We start from the raw sequence: 19,035 nt of genomic DNA, 5'->3' as shown, positions 1-19,035 counted from the left end.
GTCTTGTTTTTGGTGTACAGAAATGCAACTGATTTCTGTGTATTGATTTTATATCCTGACACTTTACTGAATTCCTGTACAAGTTCTAGCAGTTTTGGAGTGGAGTCTTTTGAGTTTTCCACATATAGTATCATATAATCTGCGAAGAGTTTTAGTTTTACTTCTTCTTTACCAATTTGGATGCCTTTAATTTTTTTTGTTGTCTGATTTCTGAGGCTAGGACTTCTAGTACTATGTTGAATAGCATTGGTTATAATGGATATCCCTGCCGTGTTCCTGACCTTAGCGGAAAAGTTTCAGTTTTTCTCCATTGAGAATGATATTTGCAGTGGGTTTTTCATAGATGGCTTGGTTAATATTGAGGTATTTGCCCTCTGTCCCTACACTTTGAAGAGTTTTGATCAGGAAGCGATGCTGCTCTTTGTCAAATGCTTTTTCAGCATATATTGAGAGTATCATATGGTTCTTGTTCTTTCTTTTATTAATGTGTTCTATCACATTGATTGTTTTGCCGATGTTGAACCAACCCTGCAGCCCTGGAATAAATCCCACTTGATCATGGTGAATAATCCTTTTAATGTACTGTTGAATCCTATTGGCTAGAATTTTGGCGAGAATTTTTGCATCTGTGTTCATCAAGGATATTGGTCTGTAGTTCTCTTTTTTGGTGGGATCCTTGTCTGGTTTGGGGATCAAGGTGATGCTGGCCTCATAAAATGAGTTTGGAAGTTTTCCTTCCATTTCTATTTTTTGGAACAGTTTCAGGAGAATATGAATTCATTCTTCTTTAAATGTTTGGTAGAATTCCCCTGGGAAGCCGTCTGGCCCTGGGCTTTTATTTTTGTTTGGAGAATTTTGAGAATGTTTCAATCTCCTTACTGGTTATGGGCCTGTTCAGGTTTTCTATTTCTTCCTGGTTCAGTTGTGGTAGTTTATATGTCTCTAGGAATGCATCCATTTCTTCCAGAAAATCTATGTTGGCATAGATTTGCTCATAGTATGTTCTTATAATTGTCTGTATTTTGGTGTTAGTTGTGATCTCTCCTCTTTCATTCATGATTTTATTTATTTGGGTCCCTTCCCTTTTTTTTTTTTTTTTTTTTTTTTTTTTTTTTGATGAGTCTCGCCAGGGGTTTATCAATCTTATTGATTCTTTCAAAGAACCAGGACCTACTTTCATTGATTTTTTCTATTGTATTTTTTTTTCGTTTCTATTTCATTGATTTCTGCTCTGATCTTTATGATTTCTCTTCTCCTGCTGGGTTTAGGGTTTCTTTCCTGTTCTTTCTCCAGCTCCTTTACGTGTAGGGTTAGGTTGTGAACTTGAGACCTTTCTTGTTTCTTGAGAAATGCTTGTACCGCTATATATTTTCCTCTCAGGACTGCCTTTGCTGTGTCCCACTGATTTTGAACCATTGTGCTTTCATTATTGTTTGTTTCCATGAATATTTTCAGTTCTTCTTTAATTTCCTCGTTGACCCATTCATTCTTTAGAAGGATGCTGTTTAGTCTCCATGTATTTGGGTTCTTTCCAGCTTTCCTCTTGTGATTGAGTTCTAGCTTCAGAGCATTATGGTCTGACAATATGCACGTAATGATCCTAATCTTTTGATACCAGTTGAGACCTGATTTGTGACCCAGGATGTGATCTATTCTGGAGAAGGTTCCATGTGCACTAGAGAAGAATGTGTATTCTGTTGCTTTGGGATGAAATGTTCTGAATATATCTGTGATGTCCATCTGGTTCTGTGTGTCATTTAAGGCCTTTATTTCCTTGTTGATCTTTGCTTGGATGATCTGTCCATTTCAGTTAGGGGAGTGTTCAAATCCCCTACTATTATTGTATTATTATTGATGTGTTTCTATGATTTTGTTATTAATTGGTTGATATAGTTGGCTGCTCCCACGTTAGGGGCATAGATATTTAAAATTGTTAGATCTTCTTGTTGGACAGACCCTTTGAGTAGGATATAGTGTCCTTCCTCATCTCTTATTATAGTCGCTGGCTTAAAATCTAATTGATCTGCTATAAGGATCGCCACCCCAGCTTTCTTCTGATGCCCATTAGCATGGTAAATTGTTTTCCACCCCCTCACTTTAAATCTGGAGGTGTCTTCGCGTCTAAAATGAGTTTCTTGTAGGCAACATACTGATGGGTTTTGTTCTTTTATCCATTCTGATACCCTGTGTCTTTTGATTAGGGCATTTAGCCCATTAACATTCAGGGTAACTATTGAGAGATATTAATTTAGTGCCATTATTAGCCGATAAGATGACTGTTACTGTATATTGTCTCTGTACCTTTCTGATCTACTATTTTTAGGCTCTCTCTTTGCTTAGAGGACCCCTTTCAATATTTCCTGTAGAGCTGGTTTGGTGTTTGCAAATTCTTTCAGTTTTTGTTTGTCCTGGAAGCTTTTTATCTCTCCTTCTATTTTCAATGATAGCCTAGCTGGATAGAGTATTCTTGGCTGCATGTTTTTCTCGTTTAGTGCTCTGAATATATCATGCCCACTCTTTCTGGCCTGCCAGGTCTCTGTGGATAAGTCTGCTGCCAATCTAATATTTTTACCATTGTATGTTACAGACTTCTTTTCCTGGGCTGCTTTCAGGATTTTCTCTTTGTCACTAAGACTTGTAAATTTTACTATTAGGTGACGGGGTGTGGACCTATTCTTGTTGACTTTGAGGGGGGTTCTCTGCATCTCCTGGATTTTGATGCTTGTTCCCTTTGCCATATTAGGGAAATTCTCTCCAATAATTCTCTCCAATAGACCTTCTGCTCCCCTCTCTGTTTCTTCTTCTTCTGGAATCCCAATTATTCTAATGTAGTTTCGTCTTATGGTGTCACTTATCTCTCGAATTCTCCCCTTGTGGTCCAAGAGCTGTTTGTCCCTCTTTTGCTTGGCTTCTTTATTCTCTGTCATTTGGTCTTCTATATCACTAATTCTTTCTTCTGCCTCATTGATCCTAGCCGTGAGAGCCTCCATTTTTGATTGCACCTCATTAATAACTTTTTTGATTTCTACTTGGTTAGATTTTAGTTCTTTAATTTCTCCAGAAATGGCTTTTATATCTCCAGAGAGGGTTTCTCTAATATCTTCCATGCCTTTTTCGAGCCCAGTTAGAACGTTCAGAATCGTCATTCTGAACTCTTGATCTGACATATTATCAATGTCAGTGTTGATTAGGTCCCTGCACTTCGGTACTGTCTCTTGTTCTTTTGATTGGGTTGATTTTTCCTGCCTTGTCATTTTGTCCAGATAAGAGGATATGAAGGGCCAATTTAAATACTAAATGGGTGGCAGAGACCACAGAAAAATGTGCTGTAACCAAATCTGAAGAGATCCCAAATTGTGGGGGGGAGAAAGGGGATAAAAAGAGGTTCAGAAAAAAAAAGAAAAAATTAAAAAAAAAACAAAGAAAAAATATAAAAACGAAAGAAAAAATATATATATTTAGATAAACTAGTTAACAAACGTTAAAAAAGAAAAGGGTAAAACTTTTAAAAAATTACGCAGAAGAAGAAAAAAGAAAAAAAGAAAAAAAATTGAAAAAAAAAATGGAATTAGCTGCAAGACTAAAGAATCATGGGGAGAAACCATGAGTTCCATGCTTTGCTTTCTCCTCCTCTGGAATTGCGCTGCTGTCTTAGGAATTGAACCTGCTTTCCTTGATAGATGAACTTCGTTCTGGCTGGATATTTTGTTGATCTTCTGGGTGAGGGGCCTGTTGTAGTGACTCTCAAGTGTCTTTGCCCGAGGATGGATTGCACCACCCTTGCCGGGGGCCGGACTAAGTAATCGGCTCAGGTTCGCTTTTGGGAGATTGTGTTCCCTGAACGCTTTCCGTAGAGTTCCGGAGGACGGGAATGAAAATGGCGGACTCCTAGTCTCCAGCCTGGAGGAGCTGAGAGCCTGGGGCCCCATTCCTCAGTGCGCACCCAGAGGACAGCACCCAATCACTCCCGTATCCCCAGTCTCTTGCCGCGCTTGGAGCTCACCCAGTCGGCGACCAGTTCAAGGTAATTCCGAGCTGAGAGTTCAGTACTCGGCTCTGTCTCTGCAGCCGGCTTCTCTGTTCTAATACCTGCAATCTCTGTGACACTCCAACACCCCCGATCCTTCTGTGACGCTGCCTGTCCTGGGGCCACGCTGACCCCGCATGGGATTCACCCTGGTTTAGACTCTGGAGCAATGTCCCTCAGTGGAACAGACTTTTAAAAGTCCTGATTTTGTGCTCCCTTCCTCTGCCGCTTGCTGGGAGCCGGACCCTCCCCCCGCAATCTATCTTCCTGGTGTTTTAGATTCATGTCTCCGCCAGTCCTACCTTTCAGAAAGTGGTTGATTTTCTATTTCTAGATTGCTGTTCTTCTTCTCTTCGATCTCCCATTGGATTTGTAGGTGTTTGCAGTTTTTAGATAAGCTATCAAGCTGATCTCCTGCTACCTGATGTAGTCTCAGCCTGCTACTTCTCCGCCATCTTGACTCCTCCCCGCTTTTGAGGCTTTTGAAGCAGTCCTCAAACATCTCCCAACACACAGAAAGAAATATTCAAATAAATTAAATGGTCCACAATTCGAGACATTTGCTAGTAATGTCAGCTTTTCTTATCTGATCCCAAAAAGTAGGAAGAGAGAAGACTCTAATTGACAATGTCCAAAGACCCAATTCACATAAGGACCTTAACAGAAACCAATTGCATACAATTTTAATCATTAAGATAATAAAACTAGAATTCATTTATCTTCCCTTTCTTCCTTCATCTCCATGTGAAAGGGCCTGTTTTGCTTTCTATTCACTATTTCTTCTTAATTTCGGCAAGCCAGCCTTTCATCCATCCTACGATTTTTGACATAGTGTTCCCTGATTCCTTAATTGCATATACCACCAAGTGCTCATCCTCATATAATGCCACACCACCTCCATTCCCATTAAGCAGTTCCCTCTTTATGGCAGAGCTTATCCTCCTAGAACCCTCAGCTTGGTCCCCAGGTCCTGAGTCTCTCCTGATGCGTCTCCCTGTGTGACTTCAACTCCTTCCCTTTTCCCTTACTACAATTCAGGTCCATGGTATTCATCTTGGGCCACATAGGAGTGAAGCCATCACATATTTCCCTTGGTCTGCTTGCATTTTCATTTGGAAATCATCTTCTTTATCATCATCTTCATAATCATCTTTATCCACTAGCCCTTAAAAGGGTATCTCGGCTCCTTGCACAGTGATGCTAGAGGGGGCATTGCAGGCCATCGATGTTGACCCTTCATTTTCATCTGAATAAAGAGAGTTGCTCTACATGGCTCTCCCCATGACTATGGTATGTAGAATTAACTAATGATGACAAGGAGAGCTGACCAGGCCTCTTTCTTTCCGGGTAGCGATCATGCAGAGTTTCACCCTCCATGAAGACTTTGCAACGCTATTTAAGGGAAGGTCAGGTAGACAGAGCCTTCATCACTTGGGACTGCTGTTTCAGGACATTAGCAGATAAGGACCCGGACAACACAACGAATCCCTGCCCTGGCAATTTTCCTGGAATTGTGACTTCCCTTCCCTTCTTCCTTCCCTCACCTTCCAAGCTGAACAAGCACCAAAGGCAGACCTTACACCCGAGAAACCATAGGGATCAGAAGCTAAGGATGGACCCTCTCGCCCAAGGATATCCAACCTCCCAGAGAACTAATGGTAGCCAAGAGCCTCGCTGTTGTTTGAGATCTCTAGAAATTGCAGTGAAATAGGAACAACTTGCTCCCTCTGGAGAAATGTTGGTCTAAAGAATGGTATACAGAACATCATTTTCTTTTCTCTTTGTATTGAAAGTGGAAGTGGGAAAGAAACAGAAAAGACCACCTGAGTTCATGATCAGGCAAACAGGGCTCTTTCCTGTTCCTTCCCAGGTCGTTCAATTTAAAGCCATAGGACTCCTATGTCATGAGAATGTAATTGCCGCTTCAGTGAAGTCACCTTCTGTGACCTCACAAAAGTCTGAGGTCCTAGCAACCACTCCTCCCCAAAGCACGCTTCATCACTTCACCTTGCTGGAGTAGTTCTGGGTCAGCCATGAGTATCAAAATAACTCCAAACTGATGGAGCTGACAGTGTATTTCCCCAAACAGTTTGTGAAGAGATTTGGGGTCAACTTCTCCAAGACCGAATTTGTAGTCATTGGCCAGGACTGTCACCACCACCACTCTGGACTCCTGAGAAGGGCAAGAATCCACAATTCCATCTTACCCACGTAAGGACAAGAAAGATTCAGGAGTACGACCAGCCTCAAACAGGAACTCCACGCCAAACACATGTTCATGTTCCTCACACCCTATCAGGATGCTTCTGACCAGGAAAGCGCCCCCCCCCCCGGCGCTCAAGGAAAGCTCAGAATTAACACCCGCAACAATGCCAAAGACATGTCTGGAGGCTTCAACAGTGAGGACACGAGTTCTTCGTGCATCTCCAGAAATCGTGCCATATAGGTTGCACCGTTTTCCCGGCTGACCAAACATTAAAGGCAGACCCTACACCTTAGAAGCTTAGGCCCAGGACGGACTCATCTGTTTGGAGCTCACAGGAGCAAGCATGGAGCATGTTGGAAGAGAACCAATCCCGATGTGAATCCATCGGAAAAGGCTTCCAGGTCAGTTTCAGGAAGACAACGTGAATCTACAAATGGTCTCTGTCTTCTCAGTATTCGGAACATGCATTCTGTTATCTACACTGAAGCTAATTTCGTTAGAGAGAAGACCTCATGGAATGCCCAAGGGCTGGCCCTTGAGACAGTCTCAGGTGTGTGTGACATGCCCTCAGGGGTTGTGTTGTGGCTGTCCACTCCCCTGTGGGCTCGTCCTGTACAGAGGTTCTCCTTGCCATCCATTCCGATTGTTTGGTGTCTGGGCCATTAGGTGAGGTTAAGCTTCGTGGGTCTGGTGTGCTTGTGAAACGTGACTTTCACCCACTCCACAAAACGTAAGGCCTGCGGAATTCTGTGGCCAGGTGAGAGGATGTGAGCAGGGATTTATTTTAGTCTCCTGCAGGTTTTTCTGTTTTCCTGGGACTAAGCAACGTGGCCTAAGGAAGGCAGTCCCAACAGTGTTCCAGGTTTGGGAATCCGTGATTGCAGTTTGGGCAGCTAATGACCTCACCGTCCTGCCTGTGGCCAATTCTGTCTGGATGTTGGCGGTCGTAGAGCCCAAGTATCTTGGGAGCCAATCGAGGCATCTCCAATAACACTGCCCATCACGAAGGCACACAAAGAAATAGTGATCTTACCACGGTGTCAACAGGTATTGTCTCTGATCATGATTTCCAGGCTGTCTGCACCTGGTTACTTGCCAGTGTCCTCTCCAGGAGATACACAGTGTTCTGCAGTTCTGGAGTCAGTGTCTGCAATGCATGCTGCTCTGGAATCCCTGGGCCTCAAGACCCTTGGGTTGCAATAACTCATGTCATTCAGACACTCTCCTTTTGTCCGCCAACAGCTAGGGGTCAATATTCGAATTGTGGGTTCTAAGTGTGCTCCTCTACCTGGGCCTTTGCCTTTGGCTATGGCTCCTGACCCTCTGAAACACCAACTGCCCAACTCTCCCATAAGCTCTGTCTACACCCTTCTCCCATGGTCTCTGTGACTTCTTCTCTCTTTTGCTGTGGAATGTGATTTATTGGCTTCAGCTCCATTTATGCCATGTTTCCATTGATGTGGTCATCTTCTGGTTGTGCTGATGGCTGAAGAGAGGCCTGGAGCTCCCAGACACTTCTCCCATCTCCCTGTCCTCCAAATGCACTGCAGACTCTTATGGAGCCATAAGCAAGAAGGCATTCTTGCTCCTTGTGACATGTGAGAGAGCATTGGGCTGTGTCTTATCTGTCAGTGCCAGAAAGACAACTTCCATACGTTTGCATTCACTCATCAGAGTAAAGAAACATGTGAAAAAGCAAGAAAATGGGCCAGGTAATTCGACTCTAACCAGGCACACAAAATTTGGTGTTTGTTCCAGGCAGGCTAGTCAGAATCTGCCTTTCTAAAAGTGGATCAAATGGGACATTCAATGCAGGAAATGTGGCCGAACGGGATGGAACGTGAGTTTCCACTGTGTTTGAAGGTGAATTGTGATCTGGAATAGAGCAGCTTCATATCTCTTAAAATATCATTTTTAGCATTTTGAACCACACCCACCCACACACACACACACACACACACACACACACACACACACTCAAAAGAATCCCCCAGAAGTTAGGTAGCAAGTGAGGAATAGCACTCATGGAAGCAAAATTCAGAGAAATTGTCAAAAAAACAAAAGCTTAGAGAATCAAAGTAAAAAACCATCCAAACTGGATAAGTTAACTCCTTTCCTATCAAGAATTAATTAATTAATTAATTAATTAATTAATTAATTAATTAAACAACCTAACCTAAAAGACCCAACCAAACAAGCATGCCAGCAAATCGAATACCAGAGAAAAAAGGATAAATTCCAAGACACCTAAGCACTACCCTGACAAGATCATGAGTCATACATACCTGACATCTCAAAATGACTTTTGAAGCCGCTTTTGAGGCTTTTGAAGCAATCCTCAAACATCTCCCAACACAAAGAAACCACATTCAAATCAATTAACTGGTCCACAATTCGAGACATTTGTTAGTAATGTCAGCTTTTCTCATCTAATCCCAAAATGTTGGACGTATGAAGACTCTAATGGACATTGTCCAAGGACCCAATTCACATACGGACCTTACAGGAAACCAATTGCATACAATTTTAATCATTAAGATAATAAAACTAGAATTCATTTCTCTTCTCTTTCTTCCTTCATCTCCATGTGAAACGGCCGGTTTTGCTTTCTATTCACTATTGTTTCTTATATTGAGCAAGCTAGCTTTTCATCCATCCTACGTTTTTGGACATAGTGTTCCCTGATTCTTTAATGGAATATAACACCAAGTGTTGATCCTCATAAAATGCCACACCACCTCCATACCCATTAAGCAGTTTCAGCTTTATGGCAGGCTTTATCCTCCTCTAACCCTAAGCTTGTACCCCAAAGTCCTGAGTCTCTCCTAGTGCGTCTCCCTGTCTGACTTCTTCTCCTTCTGTTCTCCCTTATGACTATTCGTGTCCATGGTATTCCTCATGGGCCACAAAGGAGTGAAGCCATCGGATATTTCCTTTGGTCTGCTTGCATTTTCATTTGGAAATCATCTTCTTTATTATCATCTTCATAATCATCTTTATCCACTAGCCCTTTAAAGGGTATCTCGGCTCCTTCCACAGTGATGCTAGACCGGGAATGGCAGGCCATCGATGTTGGCCCTTCATTTTCATCGGAATAAAGAACGTTGCTCAGCATGGCTCTCCCCATGACTACCGCATGTAGCATTAACTAATGACGACAAGGAGTGTTGAACCAGGCTCTTTCTTTCGTGGTAGCGATCATGCAGAATTTCACTCTCCATGAAGCGTTTGCAACACTGTATAAGGGAATGTCAGGTAGACAGAGCCTTCATCCCTTGGGACTGGTGTTTTAGGACACTAGCAGATAAGGACACGGACAGCACAATAAATCCCTGATCAGGAAATTTTCCTGGAATTGTGACTTGCCTTCCCATCTTCCTTCCCTCACCTTCCAAGCTGACCAAGCACCAAAGGCAGACCTTACACCCGAGAAACCATAGGGACCAGAAGCTAAGAATGGACCCTCTCACCTAGGACATCCAACCTCCCAGAACCATAATGGTAGCGAAGAGGCCTCGCTGTTGATTGAGATCTCTAGAAATTGCAGTGGAAATAGGAACACTTGCTCTCTCTGGAGAAATGTTGGTCTAAAGAATGGTATACAGAACTTCGTTTTCCTTTCTGTATAGAAAGTGAATGTCGGAAAGAAACAGAAAACACCACCTGAGTTCATGATCAGGAAAACAGGGATCTTTTTGTTCCATCCCAGGTCTTTTGCTTGCCGGTTTCCTCTCCAGAGATACACAGTGTTCTGCTGTTCTGAGTCTATGTCTTCAAAGGATGCTGATCTGGAATCCCTGGGCCTCATGTCACTTGGGTTGCAAGAAATCATGTCCTTCAGAGACTTTCCTTTTCTCCGCCAACAACTAGGGGTCAATATTCAAATTGTGGGTTCTAAGTGTGCTCCTCTCCCCTGGGCCTATGCCTTTGGCCATAGCTCCCTGCCCTCTGAAGCACCAACTGTCCAATTCTCCCATAAATTCAGTCTACACAATTCTCCCATGGTCTCTGACTTCTTCTCTCTTTTGCTGTGGAGTGTGATTTCTAGGCTTCAGCTCCATTTAGGCCATGTTTCCATTGATGTGGTCAACTTCTGGTTGGGCTGAAGGCTGAAGACAGGCCTGGAGATCCCAGAAACTTCTCCCATCTCCCTGTCCTCCAAATGCACTGCGGACTCTTATGGAGCCATAAGCAAGAAGGCATTCTTGCTGCTTGTAACATGTGGAAGAATGGGAGAGAGCACTGGGCTGTGTCTTATCTGTCAGTCCTAGAAAGACAACTACCATACGATTTCACTCACTCATCAGAGCAAAGAAACATGTGAACAAGCAAGAAAAAGGGACAGGCAATTCGACTCTAACCAGGCACACAAAATTTGGTGTTTGTTATAGGCAGGCTAGTCAGAATCTGCCTTTCTAAAAGTGGATCAAATGGGACATTCAATGCAGGAAATGTGGCTGAACGGGATGGAACGTGAGTTTCCATTGTGTTTGAAAGTGAATTGTGATCTGGAATAGAGCAGCTTCATATCTCTTAAAATATCATTTTTAGCATTTTGTACAACACACACACACACACACAGAAACACACACACACACACACACTTAAAAGAATGCCACAGAATTTAGGGAGCATATGAGGAATAGCACTCATGGAAGCAAAATTCAGAGAAATACCATAAAAAACAAGAGCTTAGAGAAACAAAAACAAACCGTCCAAAAGGATAAGTTAACCCCTTTACCTATCAAGAATTGATTAATTAATTAATTAAACAGCCTTAACTAAAAGATCCCTCCACACAAACATGCAAGCAAATCCAATACCGGAGAGAACAGGATAAATTCCAAGACACATACACACTACCATGACAAGATCATGAGTCATACATATCTGACGTCTCATGTAATGACATTTGAAGCAGCATTTGAGGCGTTTGAAGCAGTCTTCAAACATCTCCCAAAACACAGAAAGCCACATTCAAATCAATTAACGGGTCCACAATTCGAGACATTTTTTAGTAATGTCAGCTTTTCTCTACTAAACCCAAAATGTAGGAAGAGGGAAGACCCTAATGGACAATGTCCAAAGTCCCAATTCACATAAGGACCTTACAGGAAACCAATTGCATACAACTTTAATCAGTAAGATAATAAAACTAGAATGAATGTCTCTTCTCTTTCTTCCTTCATCTCCATGTGAAAGGGCCTGTTTTGCTTTCTATTCACTATTTTTTTTTAATTTCTGCAAGCCAGCCTTTCATCCATCCTATGATTTTTGGCATAGTATTCCCTAATTCTTTAATTGCATATACCACCAAGTGCTCATCTTCATGTAATGCCACAACACGTCCATACCCATTAAGCAGTTCCCTCTTTATGGCAGGTCTTATCATCCTGTAACCCTCAGCTTGGTCCCCAAAGTCCTGAGTCTCTCCTGCTGCATCTCCCTTACTGACTTCTTCTCCTTAAGTTTTCCCTTACTACTATTCATGTCCATGTTACACCTCATGGGCCACATAGGAGTGAAGCCATAGGATATTTCCCTTGGTCTGCTTGCATTTTCATTTGGAAATCATCTTCTTTATGATCATCTTCATAATCATCTTTATCCACTAGCCCTTTAAAGGGTATCTCGGCTCCTTCCACAGTGATGCTAGACCGGGAATGGCAGGCCATCGATGTTGGCCCTTCATTTTCATCTGAATAAAGAGAGTTGCTCAACATGGCCCTCCCCATGACAACGGCATGTAGCATTAAGTAATGATGACAAGGAGTGCTGACAAGGCCTCTTTCTTTCCGGGTAGCGATCATGCAGAGTTTCACTCTCCATGAAGCCATTGCAACGGTGTTTAAGGTAAGGTCATGTAGACAGAGCCTTCATCCCTTGGGACTGCTGTTTCAACACTACCAGATAAGGCCACGGACAGCACAATGCATCCCAGCCCTGGCAGTTTTCCTGGAATTGTGACTTCCCTTCCCGTCTTCCATCCCTCAACTTCCAAGCTGATCAAGTCCCAAAGGCAGACCTTACACCCGAGAAACCATAGGGACCAGAAGCTAAGAATAGACCCTCTCTCCCAAATATATCCAACCTGCCCGAGACCTAATGGTAGCCAAGAGACCTCACTGTTGATTGAGATCTCTAGAAATTGCAGTGGAAATAGGAACACCATATTCCCTCCGGAGAAATGTTGGTCTAAAGAATGGTATACAGAACATCGTTTTCTTTTCTCTTTGTAAAGAAAGGGGAACTGGGAAAGAAACAGAAAAGACCCCCTGAGTTCATGTTCAGGCTAAAAGGGCTCTTTCTTGTTCCTTCCCAGGTCTTTCCACTTAAAGCCATGGGACTCATTTGTCATGATAATGGGATTGCTGCTTCAGTGAAGTCAGCTTCTGTGACGTCACAAAGCACTGAGGTCCTAGCAACCACTCCTCACCAAAGCATGCTTCATCACTTCACCTGGCTGGAGTAGTCCTGGGTCAGCCAGGAGTATCAAAATCACTCCAAACCCCTGGAGCCGACTGGGTATTTCCCCAAGACAGTTTGTGAAGCAATTTGGGGTCACCTTCTTCATGGCTGAATTTGTAGTCTTTGGCCAGGACTGTCACCACCACACCTCTGGACTCCTGAGAAAGGCAAGAATCCACAATTCCATCTTACCCAATTAAGGTCAAGAAAGGGTCAGGAGTACTAGCAGCCTCACACGGGGAACTTCACGCCATACACATGCTCATGGTCCTCACACCCTATCAGGATGCTTCTGACCAGGAAAAGCGCCTCCCCGCGCTCTAGGAAAGCTCAGAGTTAACACTCGCAACCATACCAAAGACATGCCTGGAGGCTTCACAGTGAGGACATAAGTTATTCTTGCACCTCCAGAAATCGTGCCATAAATGCCTCCCTATTTTCCCGGCTGACCAAACATTAAAGGCAGACCCTACACCCTAGAAGCTTAGGCCCAGGATGGACTCATCGGTTTGGAGCTCACAGGAGCGAGCACGGAGCATGTTGGAAGAGAACCAATCCCCATGTGAAGCCAAGGGAAAAGGCACTCGGGGAAGATTCAGGAAGACAACGTGAATCTACAAAAGGTCTCTGTCTTCTCAGTATTCAAAACGTGCATTCTGTTATCTACACTGAAGCTTATTTCTTTAGAAAGAAGAGCTTAAGGAGTGCCCAAGGGCTGGCACTTGAGAGAGTCTCAGGTGTGTGTGACATGCCCTATGGGGTTGTGTTGTGGCTGTCCACAGTCCTGTGGGCTCATCCTCTGCTGTCCATGGAGAGTGTTTGTTGTCTGGGCCAAATATGGTGACGTTAAGCTTCGTGGGTCTGGTGTGCTTGTGAAACGTGACTTTCAACCCACTCCACAAAACATAAGGCCTGCTGAATTCTGTGGCCAAGGAGAGGATGTTGGCAGGGCATTCTTTTAGTCCACTGCAGGAATTTCTGTTCTCCTGGGCCTAAGCAACTGGCCTGAAGAAGACAGTCCCAACAGTGTTCCAGGTTTGGCAATCCGTGATTGCAGTTTGGGCAGCTAATGTCCTCACCGTCCTCCCTGTGGCCAATTCTCAGTCTGGATGCTGTCGATCGTAGAGCCCAAGTATCTTTTGCACCCATCAAGGCATCTCCACCAACACTACGCATCACAAAGGTACACAAAGTAATAATAATCTTACCACGGTGTCAACAGGTATTTTTTCTGATCATGGTTTCCAGGCTGTCTGCACCTGGTAGCTTGCTGGTGTCCTCTCCAGAAGATACACAGTGTTCTGTAGTTCTGCAATCTCTTTCTGCAATGCGTGCTGCTCTGGAATCCCTGGGCCTCAAGACCCTTGGGTTGCAAGAACTCATGTCACTCTCCTTTTGTCCGCCAACAGCTAGGGGTCAATATTCAAATTGTGGGTTCTAAGTGTGCTCCTCTCCCCTGGGCCTATGCCTTTGGCCATGATTCCCTTCCCTCTGAAGCACCAACCGTCCAATTCTCCCAGAAGCTCTGTCTACACCCTTCTCCCATGGTCTATGTGACTTCTTCTCTCTTTTGCTGTGGAGTGTGATTTCTAGGCTTCAGCTCCATTTAGGTCATGTTTCCGTTGATGTGGTCATCTTCTGGTTGTGCAGATGGCTGAAGACAGGCCTGGAGCTCCCAGACACTTCTAACATATCCCTGTCCTCCAAATGCACTGCGGACTCTTATGGAGCCATAAGGAAGATGACATTCTTGCTCCTTGTAACATGTGGCAGAAAGAGAGAGAGCATTGGGCCGTTTCTTATCTGTCAGTCCCAGAAAGACAACTACCATACGATTTCACTCACTCATCAGAGTAAAGAAACATGTGAACAAGCAAGAAAAAGGGACAGGCAATTCGACTCTAACCAGGCACACAAAATTTGGTGTTTGTTCCAGGCAGGCTAGTCAGAATCTGCCTTTCTAAAAGTGGATCAAAAGGGACATTCAATGCAGGAAATGTGACCGAATGGCATGTAACGTGAGTTTCCACTGTGTTTGAAGGTGAATTGTGATCTGGATTAGAGCACCTTCATATCTCTTAAAATATCCTTTTTAGCATTGTGTTCAACACACACACATACACAGACACTTAAAAAAATCCCAGAGAATTTAGGGAACATGTGAGGAATAGCACTCATGGAAGCAAAATTCAGAGAAAATACCATAATAAAGAATTAGGAGAGTAAAAGTAAACCGCTTTTGAAGCAGTCCTCAAACATCTCCCAACACACAGAAAGCCAGGTTCAAATCAATTCCCTGGTCCACAATTCAAGACATTTAATGGTAATGTCGGCTTTGCTCATCTATTCCCAAAATATAGGAAGACGGAAGAGTGTAATTTATAATGTCTAAAGACCCAATTGACATAAGGACCTTATAGGAAACCAATTGCATACAATTTTAAACAGTAATTAATAAAACTGGAATTCATTACTCTTCTCTTTCTTTTTTCATCTCCACTTGAAACGACTTGTTTTGCTTTCTATTCACTATATGTTCTTATATACGGCAAGCCAGCCTTTCATCCATCCTACGTTTTTTGACATAGTGTTCCCTGACACACACACACACACACACACTTAAAAAAATCCCAGAGAATTTAGGGATCATGTGAGGAATAACACTCATGGAATCAAAATTCAGAGAAAATACCATAAAAACCAAAAGCTTTGAGAATCAAAGTAACAAACCGTCAAAACTGGATAAGTTAACTCCTTACCTATCAAGAATTAATTAATTAATAATTAATTAATTAATTAAACAGCCTTACCTAAAAGTTCCCTCCACACAAGCTTGACAGCAAATCCAATACCGGAGAGAAAAGAATAAATTCCATGACACATACGCACTACCATGACAAGATCATGAGTCATACATATCTGACGTCTCGGGTAATGACTTTTGAAGCAGATTTGGAGGCTTTTGAAGCAGTCCTCAAACATCTCCCAACACACAGAATGCCACTTTCAAATCAATTAACTGGTCCACAATTCGAGGCATTTGTTAGTAATGTCAGCTTTTCTCATCTAATCCCAAAATGTAGGAAGAGGGAAGACCCTAATGGACAATGTCCAAGGACCCAATTCACATAAGGACCTTACAGGAAACCAATTGCATACAACTTTAATCAGTAAGAAAATAAAACTAAAATTCATTTCTCTTCTCTTTCTTCCTTCATCTCCATGTGAAAGGGCCTGTTTTGCTTTCTATTCACTATTTTTCCTTAATTTTGGCAAGCCAGCCTTTCATCCATCCTACGTTTTTTAACATAGTGTTCCCTGATTCTTTAATTGCATATACCACCAAGTGCTCATCTTCATATAATGCCCCAACACCTCCATACCCATTAAGCAGTTCCCTCCTTATGGCAGGTCTTATCCTCCTGTAACCCTCAGGTTGGTCACCAAACTCCTGAGTTTCTCCTGCTGCATCTCCCTGACTGACATCTTCTCCTTCCATTTTCCCTTAATACTATTCATATCCATGGTATTCCATATGGGCCACATAGGAGTGAAGCAATCGGATATTTCCCCTGGTCTGCTTGCATTTTCATTTAGAAATCATCTTCTTTATGATCATCTTCATAATCATCTTTATCCACTAGCCCTTAAAAGGGTATCTCTGTTCCTTCCACAGTGATGCTAGAGGGGGCATGGCAGGCCATGGATGTTGGCCCTTCATTTTCATCTGAATAAAGAGAGTTGCTCAACATGGCTCTCCCCATGACAATGGCATGTAGCATTAACTAATGATGACAAGGAGTGCTTACCAGGCCTCTTTCTTTCCGGCTAGCGATCATGCAGAGTTTCACTCTCCATGAAGCCTTTGCAACGCTGTTTAAGGTAATGTCATGTAGACAGAGCCTTCATCCCTTGGGACTGCTGTTTCAGGACACTAGCAGAGAAGGACATAGACAGCACAACGCATCCCTGCCCTGGCAGTTTTCCTGGAATTGTGACTTACCTTCCCTTCTTCTTTCCCTCACATTCCAAGCTGACCAAGTACCAAAGGCACACCTTACACCCAAGAAACCATAGTGACCAGAAGCTAAGAATGGACCCTCTCACCCAAGGATATCCAACCTCCCAGAGACCTAATGGTAGCCAAGAGGCCTCGCTGTTGATTGAGATCTCTAGAAATTGCAGTGGAAATAGGAACACCTTGCTCCCTCTGGAGAAATGTTGGTCTAAAGAATGGTATACAGAACATCGTTTTCTTTTTCTCTTTATATAGAAAGTCGAACTGGGAAAGAAACAGAAAAAAACCCTGAGTTCATGGTCAGGCTAACAGGGCTCTTTCTTGTTCCTTCCCAGGGCTTTCTACTTAAAGCCATAGGACACATATGTCATGAAAATGGGATTGCTGCTTCAGTGAAATCAGCTTCTGTGACTTCACAAAGCTCTGAAGTCCTAGCAACCACCCCTCACCAAATCACGCTTCATCACTTCACCTTGATGGAGTAGTCCTGGGTCAGCCAGGAGTATCAAAATCACTCCCAACCGCTGGAGCAGACTGGATATTTCCCTAAACAGTTTGTGAAGCGATCTTTGGTCACCTTCTCCATGGCTGAATTTGTAGTCTTTGGCCGGGACTGTCAACACCACCCCTCTCCACTCTTGAGATGGGAAGAATCCACAATTCCATCTTACCAACCTAATGTCAAGAAAGATTCAGGAGAACAAGCTGACTCACACCGGGAACTCCACGCCATACACATGTTCATGGTCCTCATACCCTATGAGGATTATTTGGACCAGTTAAAGTGCCCCCTGCCCTCCGAAGAAAGCTCAGAGTTAACACCCGCAACCATACCAAAGACATGTCTGGAGGCTTCAACAGTGAGGACACGAGTTCTTCGTGCATCTCCAGAAATCGTGCCATAAATGCCTCCCCATTTTCCCGGGTGACAAATCATTAAAGGCAGTCCCTACACCCGAGAAGCTTAGTCCCAGGACGGACTAATCTGTTTGGAGCTCACGGGAGGAAGCACGGAGCATGTTGGAAGAGAACCAATCCCCTTGTGAAGCCAACGGGAAAGGCTTTTGGGGCAGTTTCAGGAAGACAACGTGAATCTACAGAAGTCTCTGTCTTCTCGGTATTCGAAACGTGCATTCTGTTATCTAACCTGAAGCTAAATTCTTTAGACAGAAGAGCTCATGGAGTGCCCAAGGGTTGGCACTTGAGAGAGTCTCAGGTGTGTGTGACATGCCCTCTGGTGTTGTGTTGTGGCTGTCCACTCTCTTGTGGGCTCGTCCTCTGCAGAGTCTCTTCATGCCTTCCATTCAGAGTGTTTGGTGTCTGGGCCAAATATGGTGATGTTAATATTCATGGGTCTGGTGTGCTTGTGAAACCTGACTTTCAATCCACTCCACAAAACCTAAGGCCTGCTGAATTCTGTAGCGAGGTGAGAGGATGTGGGCAGGGCTTTCATTTAGTCCCATGGAGGATTTTCTGTTCTCCTGGGACTAAGCAATGTGGACTGAAGAAGGCAGTCCCAATAGTGTTCCAAGTTCAGGGATCCATGATTGCAATTTGGACAGCTCTTGTGCTCACCGTCCTGATTGTGGCCAATTCTCAGTCTGGATGCTGGCAGTCGTAGAGCCCAAGTATCTTTGGCGCCCATCGAGGCATCTCCACCAACACTGCCCATCACCAATGCACACAATAATAATCTTGATTAGCCGGCTGAGACTACATCACGTAGTAGGAGATCAACTCGATAGCTTATCTAAACATTTCAAACACCTACATATCCAATGGGAGAACGGAGAGAAGAAGAACAGCAATTCTAGAAACAGAAAATCAGCCACTATCTGAAAGGTAGGACTGGTGGAGAAGTGATTCTAAAATGACAGGAAGATAGATCATGGGGGGAGGGGCCGTCTCTGGGCAAGTGGTGGAGGAACGGAGCACAAAATCAGGACTTTTAAAAGTCTCTTCCACTGAGGGACATTGCTCCAGAGGCTAAGCCAGGGTGAAGCCCGCGTGGGGTCAGCATGTCCCCAGGTTCCGCCACGTCACAGAATGATCGTGGTTGTTGGAGTGTCGCAGAGCTCACAGGTATTAGAACAGAGAATCCAGCTACAGAGACAGAGCCGAGGACTGAACTCTCAGCTCGGGGTTACCTTGAACTTGTCGATGGCTGCGTGAGCTTGGAGCGCAGCTAGAGACTGGGGATACGGTAGTGATTGGGTGCTGTTCTCTGGGGCGCACTGAGGAGTGGGGCCCCAGGCTCTGGGCTCCTCTCGGCCAGAGACTAGGAGGCCGCCGTTTTCATTTCCATCCTCCGGAACT

The sequence above is a fragment of the Meles meles genome, chromosome Y, assembly GCF_922984935.1.
Source record: "Meles meles chromosome Y, mMelMel3.1 paternal haplotype, whole genome shotgun sequence".
Taxonomy (NCBI): domain Eukaryota; kingdom Metazoa; phylum Chordata; class Mammalia; order Carnivora; family Mustelidae; genus Meles; species Meles meles.
This window is presented reverse-complemented; position numbering follows the sequence as displayed.